The sequence below is a fragment of the Vulpes vulpes genome, chromosome 10 (genome assembly GCF_048418805.1).
Source record: "Vulpes vulpes isolate BD-2025 chromosome 10, VulVul3, whole genome shotgun sequence".
Taxonomy (NCBI): Eukaryota; Metazoa; Chordata; class Mammalia; order Carnivora; family Canidae; genus Vulpes; species Vulpes vulpes.
The window spans coordinates 47,299,311-47,317,890 of record NC_132789.1 but is presented as its reverse complement, the minus strand read 5'-3'; the positions used below and the strand labels follow the sequence as shown (position 1 = coordinate 47,317,890).

Below are 18,580 nucleotides of genomic sequence, written 5' to 3'. Positions count from 1 at the left end.
AAATATTACCAAACCAAGTGCAAGAATACATTAAAAGGATTATACACTATGACTAAGTGGGAACTATCTCTGGGATGCAAAGAAGATTCAATACATGCAAACCAATAAATGTAAAACATCACATCAATAAAATGAAAGATAGGGCAGCCGGGTGGCTCAGAGGTTTAGCACTGCCTTCGGCCCAGGGCGTGACCCCGGGGTCCCAGGATCGAGTCCCACGTCCGGCTCCCTGCATGGAGCCTGCTTCTCCCTCTGACTGTGTCTCTGCCTCTCTCTCTCTCTCTCTCTCTCTCTCTCTGTCTCTCATGAATAAATAAAATCTTAAAAAATAAAAAAAAAATGAAATAAAATAAAATAAAAGATAAAAATCAAATGATCATCTCCATACATGCCAAAAAAGCATTTGACATAATACATCCTTTCATGATAAAAACCCTTAACAGACTGGGCATAGAAGGAACATATCCCAAACATAATAAAGGCTCTATGTGACAAACCCACAGTTAATATTACAAGCATACCTCTGAGATACTGTATGTTGGTCCCAGATCACCACAATAAAGCAAATATCACAATAAAGTGATTCATATGAATTTGTTTTCCAATGCATATAAAAGTTACATTTATACTATTCTATTAAGTATGCAAACACCATTGTCTTTAAAAAGTACATACTTTAATTAAGGATATTTTATTGCTAAAAAATGCTAATCACCATCTGAGCTTTCAGCAAATCATAATCACTGATCACAGACCACATAACAAATATAATAATGAAAAAATCTGAAACATTGTGAGAATTATCAAAATGGGATAGAGAGACAGGAAGTGAGCAAATGCTGTTGGAAAAATGGTACCAACAGATTTGCTTGACACGGGATTGCCATAAACGCTCTATTTGAAAAAAATGCAGTATCTGTGAAGCACAATAAAATGAAGTATGCCTGTATACTAAATGAAGAAAAATTTTAAGTGTTTTCTCTAAGATCAGAAACAAGACAATGATGTCCACTCTTACTACTTCTATTCAATATAGTACTAAAGCCCTAGCTCAAGCAATTAGGCGAGACAAAGATATAAAAGGCACTCAAATCAGAAAAGAAGAATTAAAAATTACCATTATCTGCTGATGATATGATCTTAGAGAAAATCTCAAAGAATCAATCCAAAAACTATTGGAATTAATCAACATTTCAGTAAACTGGCAGATAAACTATGAATCAACCAACAAACCAATTGCATTCCCTTATAGTAATGATAAAGCATTTGAAAAACAAAGAAAACTCTCTCATTTACAGTAACATCTAAAACTATGAAATATTTAAGAATAAATTGATGCAAGGAAGTGAAAGATCTGTACAATGAAAATAATACTTTGCTAAAAGAAATTTAAAAAGATGTCAATGGAAAGATATCCCATGTTCATGAGTGAGAAGAATATTATCAAAATGGCCATGCTACCCTACAGATTCAATGCAATCATTGAATATCAAAATATCAAAGGCATTCTTCACAGAAATAGAAGAAACAATCCTAAAAGTTGTGTGGAACCACAAAAGATTTTGAATAGCTAAAGAAATTGTGAGGAAAAAAAACAATAAAGCCAGAGGTATTATTACACTTCTGGATTTCAAACTATACTATAAAGCCATACTAATAAAAAACAGTATGACACTGGCACAAAAATAAGACACATCGACCAGTAGAACAGAACAGAGAGCCCAGAATTAAATCCCTGGATATATAAATCCCTGGATATATGGTCAATCAATATTCAATAAAGCTAAGAATACCCAATGGAGAAAGGATATTCTCTTCAACAAATGGTGCTGTAAAAACCAGAGAAACACATGCAGAGCAGTGAAACTGGATCCCTATCTCACACCATTCACAAAAACTGAAATGGATTGAAGACTTAAATGTAGACCTGATACCATAAAATTCCTAGAAAAAAATGTTGGGAAGAAGCTCATCAATACTGGGCTTGGCACTTGATGTGATGAGCACTGGGTGTTATGCTATATGTTGGCAAATTGAACTCCAATAAAAATTTTTTAAAAATTTTTAAAAAAGAAGCAACATTAGAATAAAGTGGCCAGCTGCAGACATGGAAAAAAAAAAACAATACCGGGCTTGGCAATGATTTTTCTAACACAACGTCAAAAGCACAAACAACAAAACCAAAAAACAAATAGTGCTACATCAAACCCAAAAGCATCTGTACAGCCCAAGAAACAATATGAAAAGACAACCTACAGAACAGGAGAAAATTTTTATCCAACCATATACTGAATTAGGAGTTAATATCCAAAAAAAAAAAAAAAAGGAGTTAATATCCAAAATATATAAACAAGGTCAACTTAATAATAACAAAAACAATTCAATTAAAAAATAAATAGACACTTTTCCAAAAAGAACATCAAAATGGCCAACAGACATGAAAAAGATGCTCAACGTCACAGTTATCTGGGAAATACAAATCAAAACCACAATAAGATACTACCTCATACCTGTTAGAACAGGTATCATCTCAAGAAGACAAGAGACAACAGCTGCTGGCAAGAATGTGATGAAAAGAAATCCCTTACACATTGCTGGTAGGTATGTAAATTGGTCCAACTACTATGAAAAACAATGTGGATATTCCTCAAAAAATTAAAAATAGATCTACCATGTGATCCAGCATTTCCACCTCTGAATATATACCCAAAGAAAATGAAAACAGGAATTCGACAAGATACATGCACTCATATGCTTACGGCAGTATTATTCACAATAGCCAAGATATGGAAACAACCCAAATGCCCATCAATCAATGAATGGATAAAGCAGATGTGGCCCATATACACAATGGAATATTATTTAGCCATGAGAAAGGACAAAATGGATAGACCTTGAGCACATTATGCTAAGTGAGATAAGTCAGAGAAAAACAAGTACTGTAGGATATCATTTATATGTGGTATCTAAATAAGTTAAATCCATAAAAAGGAAAATAGAATGGTGTTTGTGTGTGTATATATATATATGGATAATTAATATAGAAAATATTGTACTATAATTATGTAATGTGATAAACATCACTACATCAGCAATCATATTATGATATATAAATATATCAAAGTAATATGCTGTACACCTTAAACTTACACAGTGTTATGTGCCAAACTTACTCAACAACAACAACAAAAAATGTCTAGCAGAAACTGGGAAGAATAATATGCAAAGAAAGACAGGGAAAGGACCCTCTGGCTTAAGATGAAAGATTGAACAAATGGATTTATCTACTTGTATACCAAAAATCGCATGTAAATAACAAAAAAAAATTGTGGCTATATTTTGTTTTAGTTTTGTTTGAGAATAAAATCATGACAGACTTAGATAATAGAAAAGGACACTGCTAGCAGATTGGAAATGTTTAGAAATTATTAGAAGACACAGGGTGGCTAGATGGCTCAGGTGACTCTTGCTTTTGGCTCAGGTCATGATTGTGAGATTGAACTCTGTGGGGCTCCGTGCTCAGCACAGAGTTTCCTTGAGGTTCTCTCTCTCTCTCTCTTCCTCTGCTCCTCCCCCAGCTTGCATGTACACTCTCTTTAAAGTAAATCTTTTTAAAATAATAAAAAAATAAAATAGCAACCCAATCTCTATCCTCTTTTACCCTGCTTTAACTTTTTTCACAGCATTTATCAACACTGGGCTCCTTCCTTCCTTCTCTCTTTCCTTGACTGTACCTTATTTTAGCTCTCAGGGCAAAGCTATTCTTTTTCTTCACAGCTATACCACAGCACCAAAGACACTGGCACTTAGAAAATATTTAAGAAACATTTGTTGAATGAACAAAAGAAGGTTAAGGCCTGATACAAGATAGGACGCAATATTTGCTAAATGAAAATCTAACACCTAATTTTATAAAACTAAAGAAAAGTATGTGTACACAGGTACACATTAAATGTATATAAAAGGGAACACCTGGGTGGCTCAGAGGTTATGTGTCTGCCTTCGGCTCAGGGAGTGATTCTGGAGTCCCCAGATCGAGTCCCATATTGGACTCCCTGCATGGAGCCTGCTTCTCCCTCTGCCTATGTGCCCCTCTGTGTGTCTCTCATGAATAAACAAAAAAAAATCTTTTAAAAAAATGTATATAAAAGTATCACAAAAGAATTAAAAGGACAGAAACCAAATTTAACAGTTATATATAAAGAAAGGGTAATAAAAGTAGAGCAGCATACAAAATTCTATGCTTTATAATCTCTCTATACTCCATAATTTCTGTACTTTTTTAACCGTTTTTTTAAATTTTATTTAAATTCAATTTGCCAACATATCGTATAACACCCAGTTGCTCATCCCATCAAGTTTTCTCAATCTTTTGTAATAAAAATATGTTCATTTATTATTTGTATAATAAAAATAATTTAATGAAAATCCCAAACCTACTAGTTAACAGATTACACACATACATACAAAGCCCTTAGCTTTATAGAGGGTTAACTTTTATAAATCAACATCAAATCCATTTAAAGAGTCATGGGAGGGAAGCCTGAGTAACTCAGGGGTTGAGTGTCTGCCTTCAGTTCAGGGTGTGATATTGGGGTTCTGGGATCGAGTCCCACATCAGGCTCTTCACGTGGAGTCCGCTTCTGCCTCTGCTTGTGTCTCTGCCTCTCTCTCTGCGTCTCTCATGAATAAATAAAATCTTATTTAAAAAAAAAAAAAAGAGTCACACGCAAAAAAAATGTTCTTTATCATTACTTCTATTCCACATTGTATTGGAAGTCCTACTCAATGAAAAATGACCAAAATATAAAAAGTAAGGCAGGGCGCCTGGGTGGCAGTGTCTGCCTTCGACTCAGGTCATGATCCTGGAGTTCTGGGATCAAATCCCGCACTGGGCTCCCTGCTCAGGGGGAGTCTGCTTTTCCCTCTGCCCCCCTCACCCTGCTCATGCGTGCATGCTCGCTCTCTCTTTCTCTCACTCTCTCTGTGAAACAAACTTTTTAAAAAAAAGGCAAAAATACTGAAAGCTAAAAAATTACACTGCAGATTATATGATTACCTAGAGAATATGAGAATTTAGAAAAAAAAAATATTAGTACTAAACAGAGTTCAGAGTAAACTATCCAAATAAGAACATTAACAAAAAAATCGATCTTTCCTATCTACCAAACCAATTAAAATGAGATTTAAATATAAGACCCTATTCACAAAAACAGAAACTATAAAATACCTAAATATATACTTAATAACATTAGCTAACATGTTAAATGTGTTAATTTACACATTTTAACCATTGCATCCTCACAATAACCCTAATGAGTTATTAAGACTCCCATTTTATGGATGAGGAACCTAAAGCACAAAAAGGGTTTTTCATTTGCCCAAGCTTCACAGAGACTGATCCAAGCAGCACGGCACTAGAACCCATTCTTGTTACTACTATTCAACAGTCCATAGGAAAACTAGAAAACTGCAGAAGAAAACAGAAGACCTGACTAGCCATACCATGCTGCTGAATGGGAACAGTCAATATTAAAAAGATACAAATTCCTCCCCCAAATAAATCTCTAAATTCAAGGCAATTTAAAAAAAAAAAAAAAAAGATTTTTTGTGGATCATACCATACAAACTTATTCTAAAATTCACAGGGACAAGAACACATAAATGGCAAGAACATTTGAAAAAGGGAAATTATGAGGTGGAATGGCCTTACAAATTATAAAAATATAAATTTTTAAATCAACTGAAATCAAACAGTATACTGATACAGGAACACAGATCAACGAAAGGACATTCTAGAAACAGCAGTGTTTACAACACTGTTGTAGCACCATTTGCTACAATTCATAAATGATGCTGAAACAATAGGCAATTCATTTGAGGGTTAAAAAAATATTACCTCTTTACACTGAACACATATAAATTTGAGAGATTATAGAGCTAAAAGGGAAAAATGTTCTTAAAGTATTTAAGTATTTGAGAGGAAATCATGTTATAATATTGGGGTGAAGAAAAATCTGTGTTCAAGGAGACACAAAATCCAGAAGTTTATAAAGGAAAAAAAAAACTGGAAAGGTATCACTATATTGTAATTTTATTTTTTTCTAAAACAAAGCATCATAAACAAAATCAAAGAGCAAACTGTATACAGGCGTATCTCAGAGATACTGCAGGTTCAGTTCCAGACTGCTACAAGAAAACAAATATTGGGATCCCTGGGTGGCGCAGCGGTTTGGCGCCTGCCTTTGGCCCAGGGCGCGATCCTGGAGACACAGGATCGAATCCCGCATCGGGCTCCCTGCATGGAGCCAGCTTCTCCCTCTGCCTGTGTCTCTGCCTCTCTCTCTCTCTCTCTCTCTCTCTCTCTCTCTCTCTCTCTGTGACTATCATGAATAAATAAATAAAATCTTTAAAAAAAAAAGAAAACAAATATAATAAAGTGAGTCAAATGAATTTTTTGGTTTGTTTCCGCTATACTGCCATCTGCTAAGTGTGCAATAGCATTATATCTTTTAAAAAAAAAAAAAAAAAGTACATGGGGGCAGCCTTGGTGGCTCAGCGGTTTAGTGCCTGCCTTCAGCCCAGGGCGTGATCCTGGAGATCGGGGATCGAGTCCCACATCGGGCTCCCTGCATGGAGTCTGCTTCTCCCTCTGCCCGTGTCTCTGCCTCTCTCTCTCTGTGTCTCTCATGAATAAATAAATTAAAAAAAAAAAAAAAAGGCACATGGGCAGCCCCGATGGCTCGGCGGTTTAGCACCGCCTTCGGCCCAGGGTGTGATCCTGGAGACCCAGGATCAGTCCCACATCGGGCTCCCTGCATGGAGCCAGCTTCTCCCTCTGCCTGTGTCTCTGCCTCTCTCTCTCTCTCTCTCTCTCTCTGTCCCCAAAGAAGATGCCAAAGCTGGTGGGCAAGAGCCGCGGGCCTCGGGGCAGCTGTGAGTTCTGCGGGAAGCACTTTACCAACAGCAGCAACCTGACAGTGCACCGGCGCTCCCACACCAGCGAGCGGCCCTACTCCTGCGAGCTCTGCTCCTATGCCTGTGCCCAGAGCAGCAAGCTCAATGGCCACCGCCGCATGCATGGCCTGAGGCCCGGCAGCCCCCACTTCGAGTGTCCCCATTGCTGTGTGCCCTTCGGCCTGCGGGCCACCCTGGACAAACACCTGCGGCAGAAGCACCCAGAGGTGGGTGGGGAGGCCTGAGCCTTGGGCACACCCTCCCTGCTGCTCCTGGTACCACTGGGGCTGCCGCTCGTTCATCTCCTTGTCCTTTCTCTGCTGCAAGTAAATCTGCCCGCCTAGCTAAAGAAAAAAAAAAAGAGAGAGAGAGAGGCCTCTGCCTCTCTCTCCCTCTCATGAATAAATAAAATCTTAAAAAAAAAAAAACCTGTTTAAAAAAAAAAAAGTACATACCCTAGTTTAAAAGTACTTTATTGCTAAAAAATGCTTATCATCACCCAAACTTTAGTGAGTGTAATCTTTTTGCTGGTGGAAGGTCTTGCTTCAATGTTCATGGCTGCTGACTGATCATGGTAGTGGTTGCTGAAGGATGGGTTAACTGTGGCAATTTCTTAAAATAAGACAACAGTGAAGTTGCCTCTGCATCAATTAACTATTCCTTTCAAAAATGATTTCTCTGTAGCATGTGATGCTGTTTGAAAGCATTTTATCCACAGTAGAATTTCTCTAAAGATTAGAGTTAATCTTCTCAAACTCTACCACTGCCTTACCAACTAAGTTTATATAATATTCTAAATCCTTTGTTGTCCTTTCAACAGTCTTCATAGCATCTTCAGCAGGAATACAGTCTATCTCAAGAAACCACTTTCTTCATCCTCATTCATTCAAGTTTTATTAAGTTTTGCAGCAATGCAGTCACACCTTCAGGCTCCACTTCTAGTTCTCTTCCTCTTTCCACCCCATCTACAGTTATTTCCCCCACAGAAACCTTAAGCCCCTTAAAAGTCACCCATGAGAGTTGGAATCAACTTCTTCCAAACTCCTGCTCATGTATTTGCAGGTAGTTTGACCTATTCCCATGCATCACCAATATTCTCAACAACATCTTAGAATGGTGAATCCTTTCCAGAAGGTTTTCAATTTACTTTGCCCAGATCCATCAGAGGAATCACACTATCTGTGGCAGTTATAGCCTTATAAAATCTATTTGTTAAATAAAGCTTACAAGTCAAAATTATTCCTTGATACATGGGCTGCAGAATGGATGCTGTGTTAGCAGGCATGAAAACAACATTCATCTCACTGTACATCTCCATTAGAGCTCTTAGATGACCAAGTGCATTGCCAATGAGTACTAAGATTTTAAAAGCAATCTTTTTTTTCTACGTGGTAAGTCTCAACAGTGGGTTTAAATATTCAATAAGCCACATTGTAAATAGATGTGCTATCATCCAGGCTTTGTTGTTCCATTTATAGAACAGAGGCAGAGTAGATTAAGCATAATTCTAAAGGGCCTTAGGATTTTCAGAATGGTAACTGAGAACTGGCTTCAATTTAGAGTCACCAGTTGCCATTAGGTCCTAACATGAGTCAGCCTGTCCTTTGAAGCCACGCAATGATTACTCCTCTATAGCTATCAAGGTCCTAGAGAGCATCTTCTTCCAATAGAAGGCTGTTTCATTTATACTGAAAAACTGCTTTTTAGTGTAGCCACCTACCTTAATTATCTAAACTAGATCTTCTGGATAACTTGCTGCAGCTTCTACATCTTGCTGCTTCACCCTGCAATTTTTTTAAGGTGTATTTATGGATTTGTATATATGGATGGATGGATGGATGGATGGATGGATGGATGGATTTGAGAGAGCGAGCAAAAGAGAGAGCACAAGCAGGGAGTAGGGGTAGAAGGAGAAGCAGACTCTGCTGAACAGAGAGCCCAACAAAGGGTTCCATCCCAGGACCCTGGCTGAAAGCATGACCTGAGCCAAAGGCAGACACTTAACCAAATGAGCCACCTGGCGCCCCTGCATCTTGCACTTTCATTTTATGGAGACAACTCTTTCTTCAAATCTCATAAACCAACCTCTGATAGCTTCAAAATTTTCTTCTGCAGCTTCACCTCTCCCAGCCTTTATAAAACTGAAGAGAGGAACTCCTGGGTGGCTCAGTGGTTGAGCATCTGCCTTTGGCTCAGGGCCTGATCCCAGAGTCCCAGGATCGAGTCCCACATCAGGCTCCCTGTATGGAGCCTGCTTTTCCCTCTGCCTGTGTCTCTGCCTCTCTCCCTCTGTGTCTCTCATGAATAAATAAATAAAATCTTAAAAAAAAAAAAAAAACTGAAGAGAGTTAGGGGCCTTGTTCTGGATTAGCCTTTTTTTAAGGAAATAATGTTCTATCCAGACCATTCAACTTTCTCCACATCAAGCTGTTTTGCTCTCTCATCCTCCTTATCATTTGTGTATTCACTGAAGTAGCACTTCTAATTGAATTCACAACTTGGCTAACTGGCTGAAGAGGTCTAGTTTTCAGTCTATCTCAGCTTTCAACATGCCTTCCTCACTAAGCTTAATTTTTTCCAGCTTTTGATTTAACGTGAGACACACAGGGTTCTTTAACTTATACACTTAAAGGTCACTATAGAGTTATTAATTGGCCTAATTTCAGTATTGTTGTATCTCAGGGAACAGGTAAGCCCAAATGGAGGAAAGAAACAGGGGAATGGCCAGTCACTGGACTAATCAGAATATACACTAAATTTATCAACTAAGCTTGCCATCTTATGTGGCCGTACTTTTGGCATCCCAAAACAATTACAATAGTAATATCAAAGATAACTGATATAATAATATAATAATAACTGATACTAATGTAACATGTTATATTATAGTATAATAATATAGTAGCAATGGAAAAAGTCTGAAATATTGTGAGAATTACCAAAATGGGGCACAGGGATACAAAGTGAGCAAATGCTGCTAGAAAGTGGTGCTGATAGACTTCCTTGACACATGGTTGCCACAAACCTTCAATTTGTAAAAAAAAAAAAAAAAAAAAAAAAGAATATGCAGTAGCTGTGAGGTGCAATAAAGCAAAGCACAATAAGGTAAGGTATGCCTGTACTGAGAGAAGAGATTAACAATATACAAAAAGTTCTTTCACGTTAATGAGCAAAGAAACAAAACAAATGAAAATGAGTTTTAAAAAGATATACAAACATTTCAAGAAATACAAGACAGCCAATAAATGATGCTGAAACTCACTAGAAATCAAAGATAACTGAATTAAAATAATAACATATTTTTCATCCAGCAAATTAGCTAAATAAAAATTAATGCTAACCAATACCGACAAGGAGAGAGAATATTCTCACAACCTCAACGGGTATAGTATTTTTATAGGGAAATATGACTATCCCTGTTTTTTTTTTAAATGTAAACTCTACATACCTTCAATTCAGTAATTTCGTTTCTAGGTATCTTATGGAAATATTCATATACATGTACAAAGATATGTCAAGTGTCCACTAAAGTAACATTTGATAGAGAAAACCTGGAAATCACCCAAATGTAGATGAATAGATGAATGTGCAAATATCCTGTTGCTAAAACACAGCATACTCTATTGGCTTCAAGACCTTATTTTCTTATATAGAGAGAAAAATAGCGACACGATTCCAGCCCTAAATTGCTATTTCTGGGACTACATAGATAGTACTAAATCATTTTAGATCAAAAGAGGTATTTGGGGACTAACTTTGTAATTACATAACTTGTCATTACTTCCCCTTAAATATTTGTATGTATATAAGATGTTGCTGTTTCTCTAAGAAAGCTTCTCTTCCTCTAGCTTATTCAATTAGTTTTCTTTTTTTTTTTTTTAATTAATTTTTATTGGTGTTCAATTTACCAACATACAGAAAAACACCCAGTGCTCATCCCGTCAAGTGTCCACCTCAGTGCCCGTCACCCATTCCCCTCCAACACCCGCCCTCCTCCCCCCTTCCACCACCCCTAGTTCGTTTCCCCGAGTTAGGAGTCTTTATGTTCTGTCTCCCTTCCTGATATTTCCCAACATTTCTTCTCCCTTCCTTTATATTCCCTTTCACTATTATTTATATTCCCCAAATGAATGAGAACATACACTGCTTGTCCTTCTCCGATTGACCAATTAGTTTTCTTTTATTTGGTTTCATTCTCCCATTGCTCCTGTATTGACATGGAAGACTAAAGTAGATTTTTCAAACTATGTCCAAGAATCCAGAGTATGCTATTATTCTCTCTATAATTATCGACCTACTCATTTATTTGTTCCTTAACAAGCTAACCTTTTGTGAAGAAATCCACTTTCAGTCATTGAATTACTAGTTAAGAGTTCATATATGAACTTTAAATCCAAAAATACTTGAGACTATGTGGTGGGGATGGGAAAGGTGGTGACAAGCTACCTAGTTACAGGGTAAGCCCTCCCAAATATCCTCTTTTAACCTAAAGAGATTTAGCGCTGTCTGTCTAGATCTGGAATTAACAATTTAAGTCTAGAGTCTTAGTCATTAATCACTCTACAGCACATTGTAGCCTTAGTCATTAATTACTCTGGAATTGTAGACATCTTTGCAGTTTAAAACTGCAGGCCTGGCTCAAGAAATCAATAAAAAGTATTAAATATTGTTATGCCCCAAAAAGCTTTAAAAAAAAATCAAATACCTGTTTAAGTGCTTTGTCTATAATTCTAGGCCAGCTGCAGCTCTGAAGCTATAACAGCCCACAAATTAAAGCCGACATGACCTGAGTCAACTAAAGCCTTCTTGCTGAAGTGGCATTAGTTAGTTACAGCTAACCATACAACTGTTTTTAAAAAACAGGAAAATTAAAAACAAAAACCGCATGGTACAATATAGTTCCTGCAAATAACCAAGCTAATAAACCCCACATATACCTCTTTACTTGTTAAAACATAATACCACGCCACCCCATTTAAGACTCACCAGAAGCACATTTTGCTCCCCAAATAGCAGTCCCTCCCCATTTCTCAAGGTTCCTTGGCTATGGAACAGCTATTAGGTTATAAGTATAACTGACCATTTTAATAATGGCCCCAATTATTCACCTGGCTAATCTTTCCACAAGAGTTAGAGACTATTTCTCCTGACCCCTTGAATCTAGGTTAGTTTTGTCAATTTTGTCCTATACATTGTGGTGAAATTGATGTGAGCCCTGAGTCTGGGCCTCAAGATGTCCTGCAGCTTCTGCCTTTATTCTCTTGGGATTCAGTTGTCATGTAAATACCAGCCAGAATGAATAAAGAGAGATTCTGTGCAGAGACAAGGCCCACTTTCTTGTCCTTACCAAGGCCCCAAACATGTGATTGAAGCCATTTTACTCTAGCTCCAGCCAACCCACCAAATGAATGTAGTCATACAAATGACCCCAGGCAAAAAGCTGCTCAGTTATCCCACAGAGTTTTAAGAAATAATAAATCATTATTGCTTTGAGTCACTTATATTGTGAGGTAGATTATTACACAGCAATACTAATATACTGAAAGAACTCATATGGTTGAGTAATACCACTTCTGGATATATATACAAGCAAATTTAAAGCAGGGATTCAAACAGGATTTGTAAATCAATGTTCACAGCAGCATTATTCACAATAGCTAAAAGCTGCAAACAACCCAACACCTACCAACAGATGAATGCATAAACAAAATGTGGTATATACATACAATGGAATATTATTCAGCTTTAAAAAGGAAATTCTGACACATGCTACAACATGGCTAAATTTTGAAGATATGTTAAATGATGTAAGCTACATACAAAGGACAAGTAGTGTATGATTTCACTTATATGTTACCTAGAATAGTCATATTCACTGAAAGAAAGTAAAATGATAGTGGCTAAAAACTGGGAGGGAAGAAGAAATAGGGAGTTATTGTTTAATGAGTTTGGAGTTCCAACTTGAGATGAAAAGTAGTTCTGGAGACAGCTGCATAACAATGTGAACATACTTAATGCTACTGAACTGTACACTTAAAAATTATTAAAATGGTAAATTTTATTGTGTATGGTTTACCACATTTTTTCACATTATTTATTTATCTGAGAGCCAGAGAGTAAGCACAATTGGAGAGGGAGGGGCAAAAGGAGAGGGAGAAACCCTCTGCTGAGCAGGAAGCCCAATGTAGGGCTCAATCGCAGGGCTCAATCCCAGGATGTGGAGATTGTGACCTAAGCCAAAGGCAGATGCCTATCCAACTGAGACACCCAGGCACCCCGGTTTACCACATTTTTAAAAAGCACCTCTTGGGCACCTGAGGTGCTTATTATATTATATATAAATATAAATGTATAGCAGAATATAACTCAGACATAAAGAAAATGAAATTGTCCCATTTGCAAAGTCATGGATTGAGCTAGAGAGTATTATTCATGCTAAGTGAAACAAGTCAGTCAGAGAAAGACAAATACCATACGTTTTCACTCATATGTAGAATTTAAGAAACAAAAGAGATGAACATGAGGAGGGGGAGAGAGGCAAACCATGAAACAGACGTTAAACTCCAGAGAACAAACTGAGGGTTGCTGGAAGGGACATGGGCAGGGGAATGGGTCAAATGGGTGATGAGTAGTAAGGAGGACACTTGTGATGAGCACAGGTGTTGTTAACTAAGTGATAAATCACTAAACTCTACACATGAAACTAGTATTGCACTGTATGTTAACTGGAATTTAAATAAAAACTTGAAACTACAAAAAAAAAGGAATAAATGTTGGTGAGGATGTAGAGAAGATATAATTCTCTTACACTGCTAGTGGGAACGTAAAATGGTACAGCCACTTTGAAAAATAGTCTGAAAAATCCTCAAATGGTTAGTTTCCATGTGATCCAGCAAGTCTATCTCTATTTCTTATATACCCAAAATAAATAAAAACAAGTTCACACAAAAGCTTTACATGTATGTTGATTGCACATTACTCATAATAGTCAAAAAGTATCCACCAAAGATTGAATATATAAATAAAATGTGGCACATTCGTATAATGGAATATTACCCAGCATTAACAAAAATGAAGTACTGATACATTGTATAACACAGATGAACCTTGAAACCATTATGCCAAATGAAAGCAGCCAATCACTAAAGATGAAAAATTATGATTCCATTTATATAAAATGTCCAGAATAGGTAAATCTAAGAAACAGAAACCAGATGAGTGTTTGCCTAGGGTTGTGGAGGTGGGGAACTGGGGAGACTGACAGGTAAGGAGTATGGGATTCCCTCTTTAGATATTAAAGATATTCTAAAATTATGGTTATGGATGCACAACTCTATACTAAAAGCTGCTGAGTTACATACACTTTATATAAGTGCATCATATGGTATGTGAATTGTACCTTAATAATACTGTTCTTAAAATAAGGCAATTAAGCACCTGGGTGGCTCAGTCTGAAGGGTCTGCCTTCAACTTATGTGGTGATCCTGGGGGTCCTGGGATAAAGCCCCACATCGGGATCCCTGCTCAGTGGGGAGTCTGCTTTTCCCTCTGCCCTTCCCCTTGCTCATGCTCTCTTTCTCAAATAAATAAAAATCTTAAGAAAGGAAGGAAGGAAGCAACCAAACAAGGAAGGAAGGATAAATAGGACAACTCAAGAAAGAAAATGTAATTATGGTAGAGTACATGTCTTAGTATAAACAACATTTGGATACTGTAAATACTGGTTTATCAAAAAAACTGGGATTTTAAGATTTACTTATTTGAGAAAGAGAGAACACAAGCAGGGAGAGGGACAGAAGAAGAGGGACAAGTAGACTCCCCAATGAAGAGGGAGTATGACCCCAGCCTCAACCCCAGGACCCTGAGATCATGACCTTAGCCTAAGCCAGATGCTCAACAAACTGAGGCACCCAGGTGCCCCTAGATATATATTAAAATAGAGAAAGGGAAGTGGGAAGAGTTAGATATAAAATTTCATTATCAGAAAAGACCTGGCTAATGAAAAAGAAATTAGTTGATTTTTAGCAACATAATCAACTAGATTAAGATTTGTGTCAAATAAAATGGAAAGAGTAAGAAATCATTATTTTTTTAGTCTACATAAATGAAGATTTTTTGACAAACCCTCCATATAAATAAAATATGAACTTTTAAGGCCATGATATAATGAAATAAATCAATGAAATGAAACTTAATAAAGATCCCTGAAAAAATATCTACACATATAAGAAAACTTAACCTATGATAGAGTTAGCATTATAGGAAAAAACATATACCAGGAATTAGGAAACTATGGCTTACACCCTTTAAATATTTTTGCCTTTTTTAAACACTTGAAAAAAATTCAGTGAAAGAATACTTCATGACACACAAAGTGCTCTAAAATTCAAATTTCAGGGCAGCCCAGGTGGCTCAGCAGTTTAGGGCTGCCTTCAGCCCAAGTCGTGATCCTGGAGACCTGGGATTGAGTCCCATGTCAGGCTCCCTGCATAGAGCCTGCTTCTCCCTCTGCCTGTCTCTCTCTCCTCTCTGTTTCTCATGAATAAATAAATAAAATCTTTAAACAAAAAATTCAAATTTCAGTCTCCATAAATAAAGTTTTATTGGAACACGAATGAGCTGCACTCATTCATTTACATATTTTCTATGGCTGCATTCTCCTTACAATAGCACAGCTGAGTAGTTGTGACAGAGACTCATGTGGCATTTTCACTGCTGTGCACTGCTGTTCCAGGCCCTAAAAATCACATCAATGCACTTATAACTCACCAGCATTTTAAGTGCTACATGTATCATTGTAGTGCAACTTTTTTTTTAAGTAGCAGTACATATTCATTGTGTCCTAATAAGGAAAGGAAAAGTGGAATTCAAATGTCACACTGTTAGTGGGGATTTTGTTATCAAATAATAGCAAAGGATTATGTTTATTATGTAATATTATAGCTGTGCCAAAAGAATAAAATATTCCCAAGACTTAACAATCATCACAATATTTGCAACTTACAGGAAAGCAACAAACAGAAAAATTAGAAAATTTAAAGTGAAATGCCTTATTACAGAATTTCTTCACATACATTAAAAATGAAAGAAACTGCAAACAAAAAGTTTTTATTTTTCCAAAATAAGTTTCTAGGTGGCTCCACTTTGTCAGCCAAGCAAGAGAAGCTATTCACCCATGATAAATTAGATTGCATTTATTTGTAGCAGCTGAAGAAATTTATCCAGAGAAAATAAACCTAAGACCATTAGCCTTTCCATGAAAACTACAGCTCAAGATTTGAGGATGTTAGTAACAGTACTGACAGGCAGTTAAAAACAAGGCAAATGACTTTGACTCCTAATGTGCCAAGAGATGCTACCAACATCTCAGTTATTTGAGTAGTCAGTGCCAAGTTTGAAGTGACTGAGCAATTAGACTCCATGAATATTCTGCATGGAAGAACTATAGACAGGAATTTTTTTTTTAAGATTTTTATTTATTTATTCATGAAAGGCACAGAGAGAGAGGGGCGGGGGGGGGGGGGGCAGAGACACAGGCAGAGGGAGAACCAGCCACCATTCAGGCAGACCGATGTGGGATTTGATCTGGGGAATCCAGGATCACGACGTGAGCTGAGGAGACGCTCAACCACTGAGCCATCCTGCATCCCAAGACAGGAATATTTTCAAAGGGGTCAAGAAAACATGCATGCACTACAACTAAAAATGGAATCTAATATATATTATCACTAATGTTGGTAAAAATTTATATGGAGCAGAAAAAAAGGTTTAGTTGGACCAATTTACCTTTCATGAAGTGTTTCAAAGCCTACGATTCTTCATGGTCTTATTCATCAACAGTACTTCACAGAAAATATTTGAATCTATCATGCATTACTGAGGTAGTAGTGTCATTTACTCTTTTAGTAGTGTCATTTACAATCGTCAGTTCTGTCAATTTTTTTTCTCAGAAATAGAAGCTGAATGTCTTGAATTACCTTATTATGGCTTAGCAATGGAAACATTTTACTGTAATTTTTGAACTTGAGGCCAAGACTGGAATTTTTCTGAAAAAGAACAGCCTTGGGGGGATCCCTGGGTGGCTCAGCAGTTTAGCGCCTTTGGCGCAGAGCATGATCCTGGAGTCCCGGGATCGAGTCCCACATCAGGTTCCCTGCATGGAGCCTGCTTCTCCTTCTAACTGTGTCTCTGCCTCTCTCTCTCTGTCTCTCATAAATAAATAAGTAAGTAAGTAAGTAAGTAAGTAAGTAAATAAATAAATAAATAAATAAATAAATAATCTTAAAAAAAAAAAAAGAACAGCCTTGGAGCCCTCGGGTGGCTAGTGACTGAGTGTCTGCCTTTAGCTCAAGTTGTGATCCCCGAGTCCTGGGATCAAGTCATCAGGCTCCCTGTGGGGAGCTTGCTTCTCCCTCTGCCTCTCCCTGTGTCTCTCATGAATAAATAAAACCTTTTGATAAAAAATTAAAAAAAAAACATCCTTCAACAACTACTGTAAAACACCAAATGGTTTTGGAAATTAACTTGTTCTGAAGGTTCCATAGTGTTTCTTGTTTTTTAAAAGATTTTATTTAGATTCTATTTTATTTAGATCTTTCACATGAGAGACACAGAAAGAGAGGAAGAGACATATAGGCAGAGGGAGAAGCAGGCTGGCAGTAGGGAGCCCGATGCGGGACTCAATCCCTGGACCTGGGGATCAGCCCTAAGCCAAAGGCAGGCAGATGCTCAACTGCTGGGCCCGTCCCTCCATAGTGTTTCTTAATGAATTCAACCCAAAATTACAAAATAACATTTATGCAAAACACCATACGATTTTCTTCCTTGTTATAGAAGTACCTACTAATGTCTTTAATTTTGCCTCGACTGACCAAGCCTAAAATATTTATTACATAGCCCTTTACAAAAAACATCTAATGACTTCTGGGATAGTCATAAGGTATGCTTGGACAATTGGTTGTACATATTTTTATAAAACATTAATAAAATTAGACCCATACCCAAATATAAAAAGCAAAACTGTAAAACTTCCAGAAGAAAATAAATCAGATGAAAAAAAGCAAACCATAAATATAAAGATGAAAAAAATCTAATTAAATTTTGAGACTTTATAAACAAAGGGTGAAAATAAGCTATATAAACTTAGAAAATATATTTGTAACTCATATCAACAAAGGATTCAAAATATATAAAGAATTCTTACAAGTCCATTTTAAAGAGGAAAAGAAGGGGGCACCTGGGCGGCTCCATGGTTGAGGTCTGCCTTCAGCTCAGGTCATGACCTCGGGGTCCTGGGATCGAGTCCCACGTCAGGCTCCCCGCAAGAGCCTACTTCTCCCTCTGCCTATGTCTCTGCCCCTCTCCGTGTGCCTCTCAAGAATAAGTAAATAAAAGTCCTTAAAAAAAAATAAAGAGGAAAAGAAGAATACTCCCCTCAGAAGTTCATAAAAGGAATTCATAAAGGGAATTCATAAAAGGAGAAGGGCATTTCATAAAAGGAGAAATTCAAATGGCCAGGAAACATGAAGCAATGCTTGATCTTATTAGTAATAAGAGAAAATGCAAACAAAAGGACTTTTTAGAAGAGAAAAATAGGGGCACCTGAGTGGCTCAGTTGGTTAAG

General features: G+C 37.0%; 1 protein-coding gene across 6 annotated transcripts in view; it reads right to left on the bottom strand.

The window, feature by feature from the left end:
• The window catches only part of NRDC (nardilysin convertase), a 92,590-nt gene that overhangs the window by 60,697 nt on the left and 13,313 nt on the right, over positions 1–18,580 (bottom strand). The gene's annotated exons all lie outside the window — the stretch shown is intronic.